Source organism: Lissotriton helveticus, chromosome 4_1 (assembly GCF_964261635.1).
Source record: "Lissotriton helveticus chromosome 4_1, aLisHel1.1, whole genome shotgun sequence".
Lineage (NCBI taxonomy): Eukaryota > Metazoa > Chordata > Amphibia > Caudata > Salamandridae > Lissotriton > Lissotriton helveticus.
In genome coordinates, this window is record NC_136063.1 from 2,071,034,529 (window position 1) to 2,071,047,936 (window position 13,408).

At 50.6% G+C, this 13,408-nt stretch overlaps 1 protein-coding gene across 3 annotated transcripts in view; it reads left to right on the plus strand.

The window, feature by feature from the left end:
• Positions 1–13,408, plus strand: part of STAG2 (STAG2 cohesin complex component) — a 1,493,174-nt gene that overhangs the window by 1,062,953 nt on the left and 416,813 nt on the right. The window lies entirely within an intron of this gene.

Sequence of the window (13,408 nt, forward strand, 5' to 3'; positions counted from 1 at the left end):
GTGTTAGACTCTGTTCTCACCGCAGGCGGCTAAGACCTTAAGGTAAGACTATGGTGTAGGAAGCTGGCTCTGTATATACAATACCAAAGTGAGGTATAGTGTGCACAGAGTCCAGTGGAACCCCAAAGGTAGGCAGAGGTAAAAGTAGATAGCACCTTACTCTCTATTTGTGGTAGTGTGGTCGAGGAGTGAGGATGTATCGGAGGGTAGTGTTAAGCATTTGTTGTACACACTCCATCAGCAAATTATATCACACACTCAGGCTGAACTTCAGACCAATTTGGTTTTGTGTAAAACTATTCTTTTAGTTATTTTATTTTCTAGAACCAAGCAAACCTGGCACAGGTGAGCAATACATACTTTACAGTAGTAATGCAGTTTGTAAACAGTTTGAATTGCAATTGAAAATGCAGTTTGATTTGATTACAGTAGAGCTACTAGTAATGCAATGCTTTTGATATACTGTACATATACAATGTATTGACTTTTTAGTAGAATGTCAAGTAGATCACTTTACAGATTACTTTACGTACACAGTACAGTATACCTGGATACTGCTCTGGGAAATTTCCTGTAAACAGGTAAGTAAAAACGTTTTTAGGTCTCGCACCTAGCGTTGCAGTGCGCAGCACTGCTCTTGCAGCACGAGACATTTAGCAAGGGAAAAACGGGGTTTGGGTAGCTGACCGAGGAATCGCTCACACTCGTGCGTGTGCTTTTCTTTTTGTGCTACCCGATTGGCCTTTGTGTGCGTCTTTTTATAAAAGACTGCACGCAATTTGCCAAAGGTGAGCTCATTGCTCCGCCCATGGCCTATTGGTGTCTATTACGTGCCTGGTGCGCATAATAGACACCAATAGGCCATGTGGTTTCAATTATCGTGCCCAGACACAGGCAGCATAATTGAAAGCACATGCCTCACTGTGGCGCGCGCACCACTCGTTTGGATAAGGACTGGTTTGCCAGGTTACAAATGTCGGAGAAAAATGGAAGCACTTGGCACTAGAACTAGAGTTACTGCTCGAAAAGCCAGGTCTTGAGTTTCTTCCTGAAGGAGAGATGGTCCTGGGTCAGCCGTAGGTGGATGGGGAGGGTGTTCCATGTCTTTCCCGCCAGGTAGGAGAAGGATCTTCCTCCGGCGGTGGCTCTGCGGATGCGTGGTACGGTGGCGAGTGCGAGGCTGGTCGATCGCAGCTGGCGGGTGGGCGTGTAGAAAGTGAGGCGGTTGTTGAGGTATTTGTGGCCCAGGTCGTGGAGAGCTTTGTGTGCGTGGGTGAGGAGTCTGAACGTTATCCTCTTGCTGACGGGGAGCCAGTGCAGGTCTCTCAGGTGGGCGGAGATGTGGTTGTTGTGAGAAGTTGGCCTGATATATGATGCTCACTAATTCTAGTGATCACCTTGTATCAGTCCAAACAACCCTTATGGTGATTGGTTGTAAAATCAACCGTATAGACCAGCTATCCTAGTAGCGTGGAAAAAAGCAGTCTTTAGGCTAAACTCTTTTGGCATGTAAAGCCAGCTGTTTTACCACAATATAACCCCTTGAATACCAGATGAAAGGACACCACACAGGTTGTTATGAAAATAAACGATATATTTATTAATAACAACACCTCTGAACTCTTTATGAGGTCAGAGGGCTAAGCACATGACAATACTACAAAAGAAATACGAGTTCGCACAATATCTACAAGTGTGCCTGAGGGGCACGGCAAACCATATACTCAAAACAATGGAATGCGAGGAAGGAAAATACTGTAAGGAGATCCAGAGGCTGGAGGATCGCTGGGACTACGCTACAAAGTAGGTAAGTAAGGAGCAGGAGGCCCACGGGACTCACGTGCAGAGTGGGAACTCTCACGCGGGATGCGTACCAACGTCTATGGATCTTACAGTTTGGAAAGTTACGGATTCCGGACGAACCCGGCTGGATGGAGGGAAAACAACAGTGGACCTGGACACTAGGATAGTGGGCACAGACTTCAGGACCTAGAAGCTTTAGTTACCTAACCCACAGGCTGCGGGTGCATAGGGCTGAAGTTGCGTCGGGTTTGCTGCGTTGATCCCGGTGATGCCTGAAACAAGGAGTTGCTGGCAGGCAGCCAGATGGAGGAGTCCGGTGGTTCCAAGGATGGAACTTGAAGGAAGAAGTCCTGAAAGGGAAGGGGACAGAGTCTTGGTCACTAGCCAGTGACGGTGCTGGAACCAGGAGGGAACCAGATGCTGTCGCCGCATTTAGGTGAAGGAAGGGTCGCTTCTCTCTGTAGCTGCGCGGACCAGGAGCTGCTCTTCACGACCAGGCTGGAGGCACGAGCTGTCCCACGTAGTCTGCTGCTGTCGGCGGTGTCGGATCGTTGATCGGGACAACAGGCCTTGGCTAATGCAAGCCATGCGGTGGAACAAAGATGGCGTCTTGTGTGGACCAGGAGGGTCCGGGGTGCTCCTCTTTCACAAGGAAGCAAGGGCCAGTCTGGGGGACCAGACCAGCAGTGTCGAATTCTTCGGGTCGTCGTCTCAGAGGTCACTAGCCAGCCGGCAAGTGACCAGACAACAGGAAGGGCAGCAACCAGGCAAAAGGGCCCCACGCAGATCACGGGGATGCTGGGGGGCTGGTCTTTGGTGCAGGAGCTGCGTCGGTGTGGGGCTTCTCAGTCCCCAATGCACTCACTCGAGGAACTCTCAGGAGTCGTGCTGGAAGCGCTGTGCAGGTTTCTTCAAGATGGCCGTCTCCACGTTGCTCGTCGCACCCACGGGTCCCAGCTGTGCTGTGGATGTGGGTAGAGGTCAGAGAGGTCTGGAGGTCCGGGTCTTGTCGAGCTGGGTCGTCGGATTCCGGGATGGAAGGACTCTGCAGCAAACCGCACAGGAGCTTGATGGTGCCTGCGAAGCAGGATGGTCACTCCCTGACCGTAGGGGAGATTCTTCAGTCTTCTGGTTATCAGGAGGTCGAAGGTCAAGAGTTCTTCGTGGAAGTTGTCAAGAGTAATCTAATCTGTAATGGGACCAGCTCCTACCTTTATTCAGCTAAAGGGGGCTGCACTATGACTAGGTCCCTCCCCTGGGTGGGACCAGGAAGGGGAGTGGTTACACCCCCTATCCTTTGTCCAGTTTCCCGCCAGAGCTGGGGCTGGAGTGCCCCAGCAACTGGTTGGAACCGGTGTATGCACAGGGCACCTTGTGTGCCCCAGGCATGTCTCATTCCTTTCAGCCTGAGCCTACCTAATACACAAAATCCTGTCTGGGGTGGTGCTAGCACCTCCCAAGGCAGGAAACCCTTTGTCTGAGCCTCCCTCACTGGAAGGACTCCCAGCAGCAGGAGGTCAGACTTGTGTCTGTGGTGGCAGCATCCATTTTGTGATGCTGAGGCTTGAGTTAACTTTAACCGGGGTTTACAGTTACATACATGTCGTGTCCCTCTAGAAGGGTGGAATGCTAACCCCGTCGCCAGAATTGGCGAGGGGTTAGTATTCCAATTCGTATGACACCTTACTCGACATGTTTTGATAATGCTATGCCAAAGTTAGCATTTAACCGCGAGGATTATAATGCACTTAAAAGTATATGGTATAGCGTTATCATGGAACAGCTATAAGGACTTGGTTCCGCAAGCTGCAAATGGGCTCAGCTCATGCCAGAGCACCATCTCACATAATTCCAAGCACTCTGCCTTCAGGATTGATAAGGCCTGCCATAGGAGTGACTGATAGGAATATATGTGTCCATTTTAGGGTTAGATATAGGAATGCTATATCTAAAGCAAAGGGTGATTACACCACCTTGCCCCAGCTGTCGTGCAGCCAGTTGTGTCAGATTTGGGTGGCCAGCCAGGGGTGGCATAATACACGCTGCACCCCCTGGTAGGCCCTGGGTACACCTATGCCCTGGATACCTAAGGTATACTGTACAGGGACTGATAAGGTGGCCCAGTACCAATTGGTAAATGCACCTAAGGTACATGCTTGTCAATTTAGAGAGAAAACAGCTAGGCTGTGGGTCTGATTAGCAGGCCCACAGCCAGGGAAAGTCGTAAATCAGTGAAGCAAAAAGCAAAAATCTGGGGTGGACATGGGATTGCAGACCCCCTTCTCTCCTACATAACCCCCCCCCCCCCCCAAAACTTTGGGACATTAAACTAACCTTGACCAGGTGAGTCTTCTGTTTCTAAGTGGAAGTACCTGGAGAGACCATCTGCATTACCATGGTCAGTCCCTGGGCGGTGCTCCACTGTAAAATCCATCCCCTGTAGGGAAATGGACCACCTAAGAAGTTTGGGGTTTTCACCCTTCATTTGATTTAGCCATAAGAGGGGCTTATGGTCGGTCTGAATCTTGAAGTGAGTACCAAACAAGTATGGCCTCAACTTCTTCAGGGCCCAAACCACAGCAAAGGCCTCCCTCTCAATAGCTGACCAACATTTCTCTCTAGGGGTCAGCCTTCTACTTATAAAAGCAATGGGCTGGTCATGACCATCAATATTCAGCTGAGATAGAACAGCTCCCACACCCAACTCAGAAGCATCTGTTTGGACAATGAAAAGTTTGGCGTAGTCTGGACTCTTGAGAATAGGTGCAGTGCACATGGCCTGTTTTAGGTCATCGAATGCCTTCTGACAGCTAACTGTCCACTGAACTTTCTTTGGCATTTTCTTACTTGTCAGATCATTAAGTGGGGTCACAATGGTCCAATAATTTCTGACAAATTTTCTGTAATAACCAGACCGGCCCAAGAAAGCTCTGACCTGTGTCTGGGTGGTTGGAGGAGCCCAGTCCTTTATGGCCTGTATCTTGCTCTCCAGAGGTTGAACTTGGCCTCCACCTACAAGGTAGCCCAAGTATACAACTTGACTCTGCCCTATCTGGCACTTAGTAGCCTTGATAGTGAGGCCTGCCTTTTGCAGGGCCTCTAAAACTTTCCTTAGGTGGATCAGGTGATCCTCCCAGGTGGAGCTAAAGACAGCAATATCATCTAGATATGCTGCACAAAAGTCATCCAACCCAGTGAGAACTTGGTTCACCAACCTTTGAAAAGTGGCAGGGGCATTTTTCAAACCAAAGGGCATCACCACAAATTGGTAATGACCTCCTGGGGTAGAAAATGCTGTCTTGGCCTTGGCATCCTCAGCTAACCTGATTTGCCAATAACCAGCTGTCAGGTCAAATGTACTTAAGAAAGTGGCAGAAGCCAACTTATCTATCAGTTCATCTGCTCTTGGTATTGGATGGGCATCTGTCTTAGTGACAGCATTGAGACCCCTGTAGTCTACGCAAAACCTCATCTCTCTCTTACCATCCTGGGTGTGAGGTTTAGGCACTAGAACTACAGGACTAGCCCAAGGGCTCTCTGAGGGTTCAATGACTCCCAATTCCAACATCTTTTGTACTTCAGTTTTTATGCAGTCCCTGACCCGGTCAGGTTGCCTGTAGATTTTACTCTTTATAGGCAGACTGTCTCCAGTGTCCACCTCATGTGTACACCAGTTTGTCTGACTGGGGGTCAGAGAAAACATTTGTCTGAAGGATTGAAGGACTTGCTTACAATCCTGTTGCTGATGCTCAGAGAGGCTGTCAGAAAAGACTACACCATCTACTGACCCATCATCAGGGTTCTGAGTGAGCAGGTCTGGGAGAGGGTCACTCTCTTCCTCCTGTCCCTCATCTGTGGCCCTGAGCAAGCCCATGTCCTCCCTGTCAACAAATGCTTTGAGCCTATTCACATGAAGTACTCTGTGAGGGCTCCTGGGAGTTCCCATGTCCACCAAGTAGGTGACTTCTCCCTTTTGTTCAATGATGATGTGGGGTCCAGACCATTTGTCTTGGAGAGCTGCTGGGGCCACTGGCTCCAACACCCACACCTTCTGTCCTGCATGGTAAACAGTTAGGACAGCCTTTTGGTCATGCCAAGCTTTTTGAAGTTCTTGGCTGGCCTCCAGGTTTTTAAATGCCTTCTCCATGTACTCTGCCATCCTGGAGCAGAGACCAAGTACATAGTCCACTATGTCAAGTTTAGGCTTTCTGAGAGGTAACTCCCATCCTTCCTTCACCAGACATAGGGGTCCTCTTACAGGATGTCCAAACAAAAGCTCAAAAGGGCTGTAACCAACCCCCTTCTGTGGGACCTCTCTGTAAGCAAACAGAAGGCAGGGTAAAAGGATGTCCCATCTTCGCCTAAGCTTTTCAGGTAACCCTTTTATCATCCCTTTGAGGGTCCTGTTGAATCTCTCAACAAGCCCATTGCATTGTGGGTGATAGGGTGTGGTAAATTTGTAATTTACACCACATTCCTTCCACATAGCAGTCAAGTATCCTGACATGAAGTTTGCACCTCTGTCAGAGACGACCTCCTTAGGGAACCCCACTCTGGAGAAAACTCCAACCAGGGCCCTAGCCACAACAGGAGCTGTAGTGGTCCTAAGGGGAATAGTTTCTGGATACCTGGTGGCATGATCCACTACCACCAGTATGAATCTGTGTCCAGATGCTGTTGGGGTGTCCATTGGTCCAACAAAGTCAATACCCACTCTTTCAAAGGGAACCCCCACCACAGGTAGTGGTATAAGGGGGGCCTTTGTTGTGCCACCTGATTTGCCACTGGCTTGGCAGGTGATACATGAGCGACAAAACTCTTTGGTGTCCTCAGACATATGGGGCCAGTGAAAGTGTGGGGCAAGCCTGTCCCAAGTCTTGTTCTGGCCTAAGTGACATGCAAGGGGAATTTCATGGGCCAAGGTGAGAAGGAAACCTCTGAGACAAGGGGATGACCAGCCTCCTGGTAGCACCAGGCTTGGGGTCTCTTGCCTCAGAGTATAGGAGTCCATCGTCCCAATATACCTTATGGGCACCTGTAGCATTCCCTGCAGCCTCAGCAGCAGCCTGCTGTCTGAGGGGTTCAAGAGAGGAACAGTCTAACTGTGCCTGCCTCAAGTCTGCCCTGGAAGGTCCCCCTGTCCCAAGAAACTCAACCTGTTCAGGCTCAAGTTCTTCTAGGACAGTTCCTACTGGGGTCTTGGGGTCAGTCTCCTGGGAGAGCTGATCCTCTACCTGAGGCAGGGGGGAAGGGTCAACCTTACCCCTACTGCTCTTTCTCTTGGGTAGTGTCTGGTCCATTCTTCCAGGATCCAGCACTAGTTCAGCTGGGCATTTCTTGGCCTGTGACCTAGTCACAGCAAGGACATGTGCTGACAAACCTAACATTTCCACATGAGTCCTATACTCCACATCTGACCATAAGGAGGATTCCAAATCATTGCCCAAAAGACAGTCCACTGGGAGGTCTGAACTAACAACAACCCTTTTGAGGCCATTTACCCCTCCCCAGGAGAAATTAACAAGTGCCATACTATGGGAGGTAGTGGCATTGCTAGCATTGGTCACCAGGTAGTCTGATCCCAGTATTACCTGGTCAGGGTCCACAAAGTTTGGTGTCACTATGTTGACACTGGCACAAGTGTCCCTGTAGGCCTGAGCCATTTTTCCATTAATCAAAGGCGTCTGCCTGTACTTGCCCACAGTGCTGGGACTTATTGTAGGGGTCATATCCATGTCCCCAGTACAAACAAGAACAGCCTGAGTAGGTGTTCTGACTAAGTCAGAGCCCGCCTCAGTTCCCAGGGTTAACCCCACTATAGCCTTGGGAGGATTACTACCACTACTAACAGTACTAGGGGGTGCAGGTGCCTTAGGGGCAGTAGTGGTAGGAGTTGGGCCTTTCTTGGTGCACTCACTAAACCAGTGAGTATTACTTTTGCAGTATTGACACCATGGTTTCTTCTGACCATTATTCTTCTTCTTTTGGGAATTCTGGGACCCACCCTCCTTAGATTGTTGGGGCCCTGTTGAAGACTTCTGGTCATTTTGCTTATTCTCATTACCCTTGGGATCTGCTTTCTTCTGGCCACCACCCTGGTTCTGCTGCTTGACCTTTGTCCTGACCCATCTGTCTGCCTTCTTTCCCAATTCTTGGGGAGAGGTCAGATCTGAGTCAATAAGGTGCTGATGCAACAACTGATTCTGACAATTACTTAAGATTTGTTCTCTCATAATTAGATTATACAATCCTGTGTCGAAGAGGCGCTGAAAGACCTCTGGTTAAAGTTGCCACAGACTCATATCAGTACAACTCCTGGAGCACCGGTCCGCCACCACATTGGCGACCCCCGGAAGGTACTCCGCTGACACCGAGATATTGTGGGACAGGCAGAACGTCTACAGATCCTTGGCCAGATCTGATAATGCCTTGGACTTCGTCCCCCCCGAGGTGGTTGATGTAACGCACCGCTGAGACATTGTCCATTTTCAACAGGACGTTGCACGAGACCTTGTCCTTGGTCCAACAACGAATGACAAAAGACCCGGCCATCAATTCTAGGCAATTGCTCTGCAACTGGCCTTCCACGGCGGACCACTTTAGAGGAGTCTCCGCATCGAGCCCCCCAACCCAGCTTGCTGGCGTCAGACTCTATGACCAGATCCGCATTCCAACCAAAGATGGCCCTGCCATTCCAGGCTTCCATATGATCGAGCCACCACCTCATTTCCCTGGGCACCTCCTCCGTGAGTGGAACTTGGTCCGAGTACTGGAGCCCTCTGCGGAGGTGGAATGCCTTGAGTCGCTGAAGAGCTCTTTAATGGAGCAGACCGGGAAAAATCGCCTGAATGGAAGAGGACAAGAGGCCAACCACCCTCGCCATCTGCCAAAGCGAAGTGGAGGGACGAGCTAGAGTCCGCCGGAGCTCCCTGCGGATCTTGACAATCTTCCTGCCTGGGAGGAAGGCTTAGGGTGCGAGCCACCGAGTCGATGGTAAACCCTAGGAAGGTCACTTGCCTTGAAGGAACCAGAAGGGATTTTTTTACGTTGATGACAAACCCCAGATGTTGCAACAACTCTGTAGCTTCTACTAGCTGACCGGCCAACCTCTCTGGTTACTGTTCCAACAACAGCATATCGTCCAAGTAGACGATGAGACGCAGACCTCTCCCCCGTAGATTTTCTACTACTGGCTTTAGAACCTTTGTGAAGCACCACGGTGCTGACGAAAGGCCGAAGGGAAGGGTCACAAACTCGTAGACCTGGTCTTTCCACATAAACTGAAGGAAACGCCGGTGGGGAGAAAAAACGGGCACCGTCAGATACGCGTCCTTCAGGTCCAAGCGGACCATCCAATCTCCCGGTTGCAATAGGTCGCGCAACAGATGGATTCCCTCCATCTTGAAGTGGCGGTAAACCAACCTCTAGTTGAATTCCTTGAGGTTTGTGACGGGGCTCTGACCGCCATCTGTCTTGTCCACCACAAAGATGTTGCTGAGAAACCCCCGTGGGTGCAAGGGAGCAGGGACTATCGCTCCTTTCCGCAAGAGATATGCCACCTCCTTGTCTACGAGCGTGGCCTTGTCTCGTGTGAAAAACAGTGGTCGGGGTTGAACGTCCTGCACAGGGGTTCCGTAAAATTCTATCTGAAAGCCCTTTACGGTCTGCAACACCCAGGCGCCTGAGGTAATGGTTTTTCAGTTGCTTTCGAAAAGAGACAACCTGCCCCCCACCCCGAAGTGTGACAGCGGAAAGACACTCACCTGAACTGGCCATTTGCAGGCTTCAGCCTCTGCCACCTCTGCCTCTGGAGCCCCGACGGGAAGGAAGAACTCTTGACGTCCTGGATCCGCGGCTTTCTTTCTGCCCCTCTGCGGGCCGTGCGTGTAGAACTTGCCGGCCGAGCGGCCCCTGCCACTGCCGGCACTGACAAAAACACGTGGGCGGAACACCTTCTTTATTGAAGTCTGCACCTTGTCCAGAGATGTAAATGTAGAGACGAATTTCGTCAATTCCCTTATAAAAGGATCCCTGAACAAGCCTCCATCTGCAATCGTGCCTGCCTCCCAAGAGGCCAGATCTCCTAGCTTGGGATCCACTTTGAGCAAGAAGGAATGGCGCCTCTCAGTAGAGAGGGCGCAGTTGGCATTTCCCAAGAAAACGATTGCCCTTTGAGCCCAATTAGAAATGTGTTCAGGAGACAAGGGAGATCCCGAAGCCTTGGCCTCCTCAGCTAATTCCAGAATCTTTGTAAGGGCCCCGGTTAAGTCTAGGAGCTTGTCCTGGCAGTTTTTCCAGGACCTGTCGATACCCTTCTTGGGCTCTCTAATGTATTTTTGAAGGAAGGTCTCCATCTTCTGGTCGACCTCTGGTGTAGTGGCTACATTGCCTGGCAAGGATGGTCCGGGGCACTCAGCCTTAAGGCAGGCCCTAACCTCCTTCTCAAGAGGTTTGCGAAGCCGACTCGCCACAGACGCCGTCACCCTAGGAGAGGGAAGCCATGCAGAAGATCGGGGGTGCACCAGATCCTCAGGGACCAACATGTCTGCGGGTCCGTCGGGTTGCGCAGAAGGTTCTGATGTGGGAACGCTGGGATACCATGAGGTAGACGGACCTGCTTCGTCCAGGGAGCCCCCTTCCGAATCTTCGTCACCAGTAAATTGCGGCTCCTCCGGGATTTCCGGGGTTACATCTTTCTCCAAACGCCGAGTCTTGGCCAGAAACGCCGTCTTCAGACTCTCAAACGCCCCTTGTTCGGGCTCTTTGGCAAGCTTCCGCTTCTCAGCTCGCTGGGGCTGCTCGGCTTGAATAGCATAAACATATTTCATGATGCGGCGCTCAAAGGGTCCCATTGCTGCCTCTGGAGGTGTCGACCGCATCACAAAACTCGTCATCCTAAGGGATGACCTGGAGGGTCTCTTCTGAATACTCAGCCTCCATTGTCTGATAGGAACTATTTGTCCAAGTAAATTAGCACAGTTCCCTTACACAGGTGTGGAAAAAAGGGTCAGGCAGATCAGGTCGATTACCCCTTTTCAAGATTTGCCCGGCGTTAGCCGCCTCTCACCCAACTCACTGTTACCAAATAAAGAGGCAGGCGCTGGAGACTGGAAGGCAGGAAACAGGAGTTTATTCCGACGGAGCAGAACACGTCAAATCAGACAACAGGGTATCTTCTCGAGGTGCTCTAACAACATCTCTGAGGCCTGGCCTCTTATACACTGGTTTATTACTTTATTACATATCACACATTCTTGGTAATGCTTTGATGTACGCAAAGACATTCCTGGAATCCCCGCTTCAGGCCCATTCCCACACATATCTACAGTAGAGGTCCCCACCCAAACCTCAGCATGATGGCTGTCGCGCAGCTGGACATACCGCTGGGAACAGGAATGCGGGCGGTCGGTCGGATCTAGGGGTGTGAAGGCATTGATTAATCACCGCTCCTCTGATGTGAGGCGAGGTCCTACTGTAGGGAGCAAATAAACTGCATCTGTTGGGCTAGGTGATGGCCTGGGATCAGGCCGGGCAATCGGGCAGGGAGGAAGAGATTATCAAAGGGCCTGTTCTAAGGGTGGGATGAAAGAGCGAGGGGGCAGGGGGTTGAGCACGGGATGTGGCTCTGAGACAGGGTCGTGTTTAGAGGTGCGTTTATGACCCAAGCAGGAGAGACCGGGGGCTGTCAGGGCGCGGGGGAATACTTGCGAAGCTGGGGAGTGAGGGGGAGAGACGCGCAGGCTATTGGCAGTGGGCAGAGAGGTCATGACACACAAAATGGCTGCTATCTATGTTCGTGATGGGGCCTAAAAGGGGACAAGATGGCGTGGCCACTGTTTCGTGACTTTCGCTTTACTTTCAACAGTGGCGAGGGTGAACATAAATGAACGCCGCTTATGTACATATACATTGTCATTTTCCACAGTCGCCGCTTTTTAACATAAGTCAGTTCATTTCCGTGTTTATCATAACTGACGGGGTGTACATATAGTCGTGTGTGGTCAATGAGATAGCGTTTGTCAGTACTGGCGGATTGCATATAACCATGTGTAGTCGATGCGACATACGAGGTGGAATACATATGAATTTACATTTGTCGTGTTTAAAAGTGACCGATGAAACATTTTGAAGGCAACAAAAGTGGTTGAGGGAGGAATTTAGTCCAATACAAGCAATTAGTCGGGGGGGGGGGGGGGGGGTAGAAAGTTCAGAAAAAGGGGGAGGGTCTTCGCCACAGTGTCTTTTTAGTAGCGAGCCATCACTGGTAGGCTCTGGTAGTTCGTTTTCTTCCGTTGGCGCTGTTTAGCACCGGCGGTGGAGCTATAGGTCCAGCTCGGATCCTTCTTTACACGTCGCAGGGTGCGATCTGTCCTCTGCTGTTAGACCACAGTCCTGTTTCCTAACTAATCTTTTTAAGGGTGCCTCATGCTCGGCACCTGCATTTCTTTCTCCTTCCGTGGCAAACCCTATTCTACCTAAATGTTGTTCTTTTTCTCTGCGTCAAAATCCATGTGAAAAGAGGGGGGGGGGTTGTCGGATAATCGAGGGAAGAGAGGGCGGAGTGGGATCAGATCTTCGAGACAAACCAAGGGAGCAAAGGATAACGAGCAGGCAGGCCCATCGATCGGGCTGAAAGGGGCGGGGACTTCTGGCACGCGTGGGTCAGCAAGCAGAGGGCTTCAAGGCAGCCCTCCATCCTTTCATTTTCCGTGTTTGAGAGTGGTGCCTCGTCCCGCGTCTTGTTGCTCTGCGGCTCCACCTTTGGTCGATGTCACATGTGCTTCATGATCCGTGGCCAGGCTGTGTGTCACTTCCGGCCCCTCTCCTCCAGTGATTGTGTATCTTTGAATGGGTACAAAACAGGTTTTAGAGAACTGGCAGGAGAAGACATTTATACATTTCAATTCCGCCCCAAATCTAAGTAGTTGGGGGTACGTTCATCGGTCACGTTCAGGAGTTATCACTGTGGAGCATGTATACAGGCATTTCTACTGAGTCTGTACTAGGTCTATTTGGCGTTCATTCATGACGTATATGGAGGGAGGTCAGACTCCTATCAACTGCGTATTCCATCAAACTCGAAATCGGATCCTTCGGTAGAGACTCGTCTCTCTAACCCAAGCCCTGGCAGTCTTCTATCATCATGAGAGAGGGGCAGAGGCTAAACATTCTTTTCTCGGGGAGCAACAGTTAATCAGGGTCATCAGTTATACTTCGGGATATGGAGCTGGGGTCAATCGGGAGAAACGGGGACGTTTTGGACATCCGTGTTTGGGTGCAGAGAGGTGGGGCAATCTGGGCATTGGGGATCGCGTTTCTAACGAACTGAGAACAGAAGGCCACTGACATATAGTCCCCCTATGAAAAGGGTCAGATTAGGGGACATCAGTCGTCTTACCTGTCCTTTCCTTCTTAGCCAATTCAAGTTCTATCATTTTACAGAAAGGAGAGGTAGTAATATGGCAAATTACAATTGTTTTAGTTTCTGTCAATTTGTCGAACACCTTTGTGTTCAAAAACCAATTAGGCTCGTGCCGGCGGGGCACAATGTTACCACACAAAGGAAGAGGGAACAGGGGGACCCTCGGAGAGAGAGAGTCGTTCG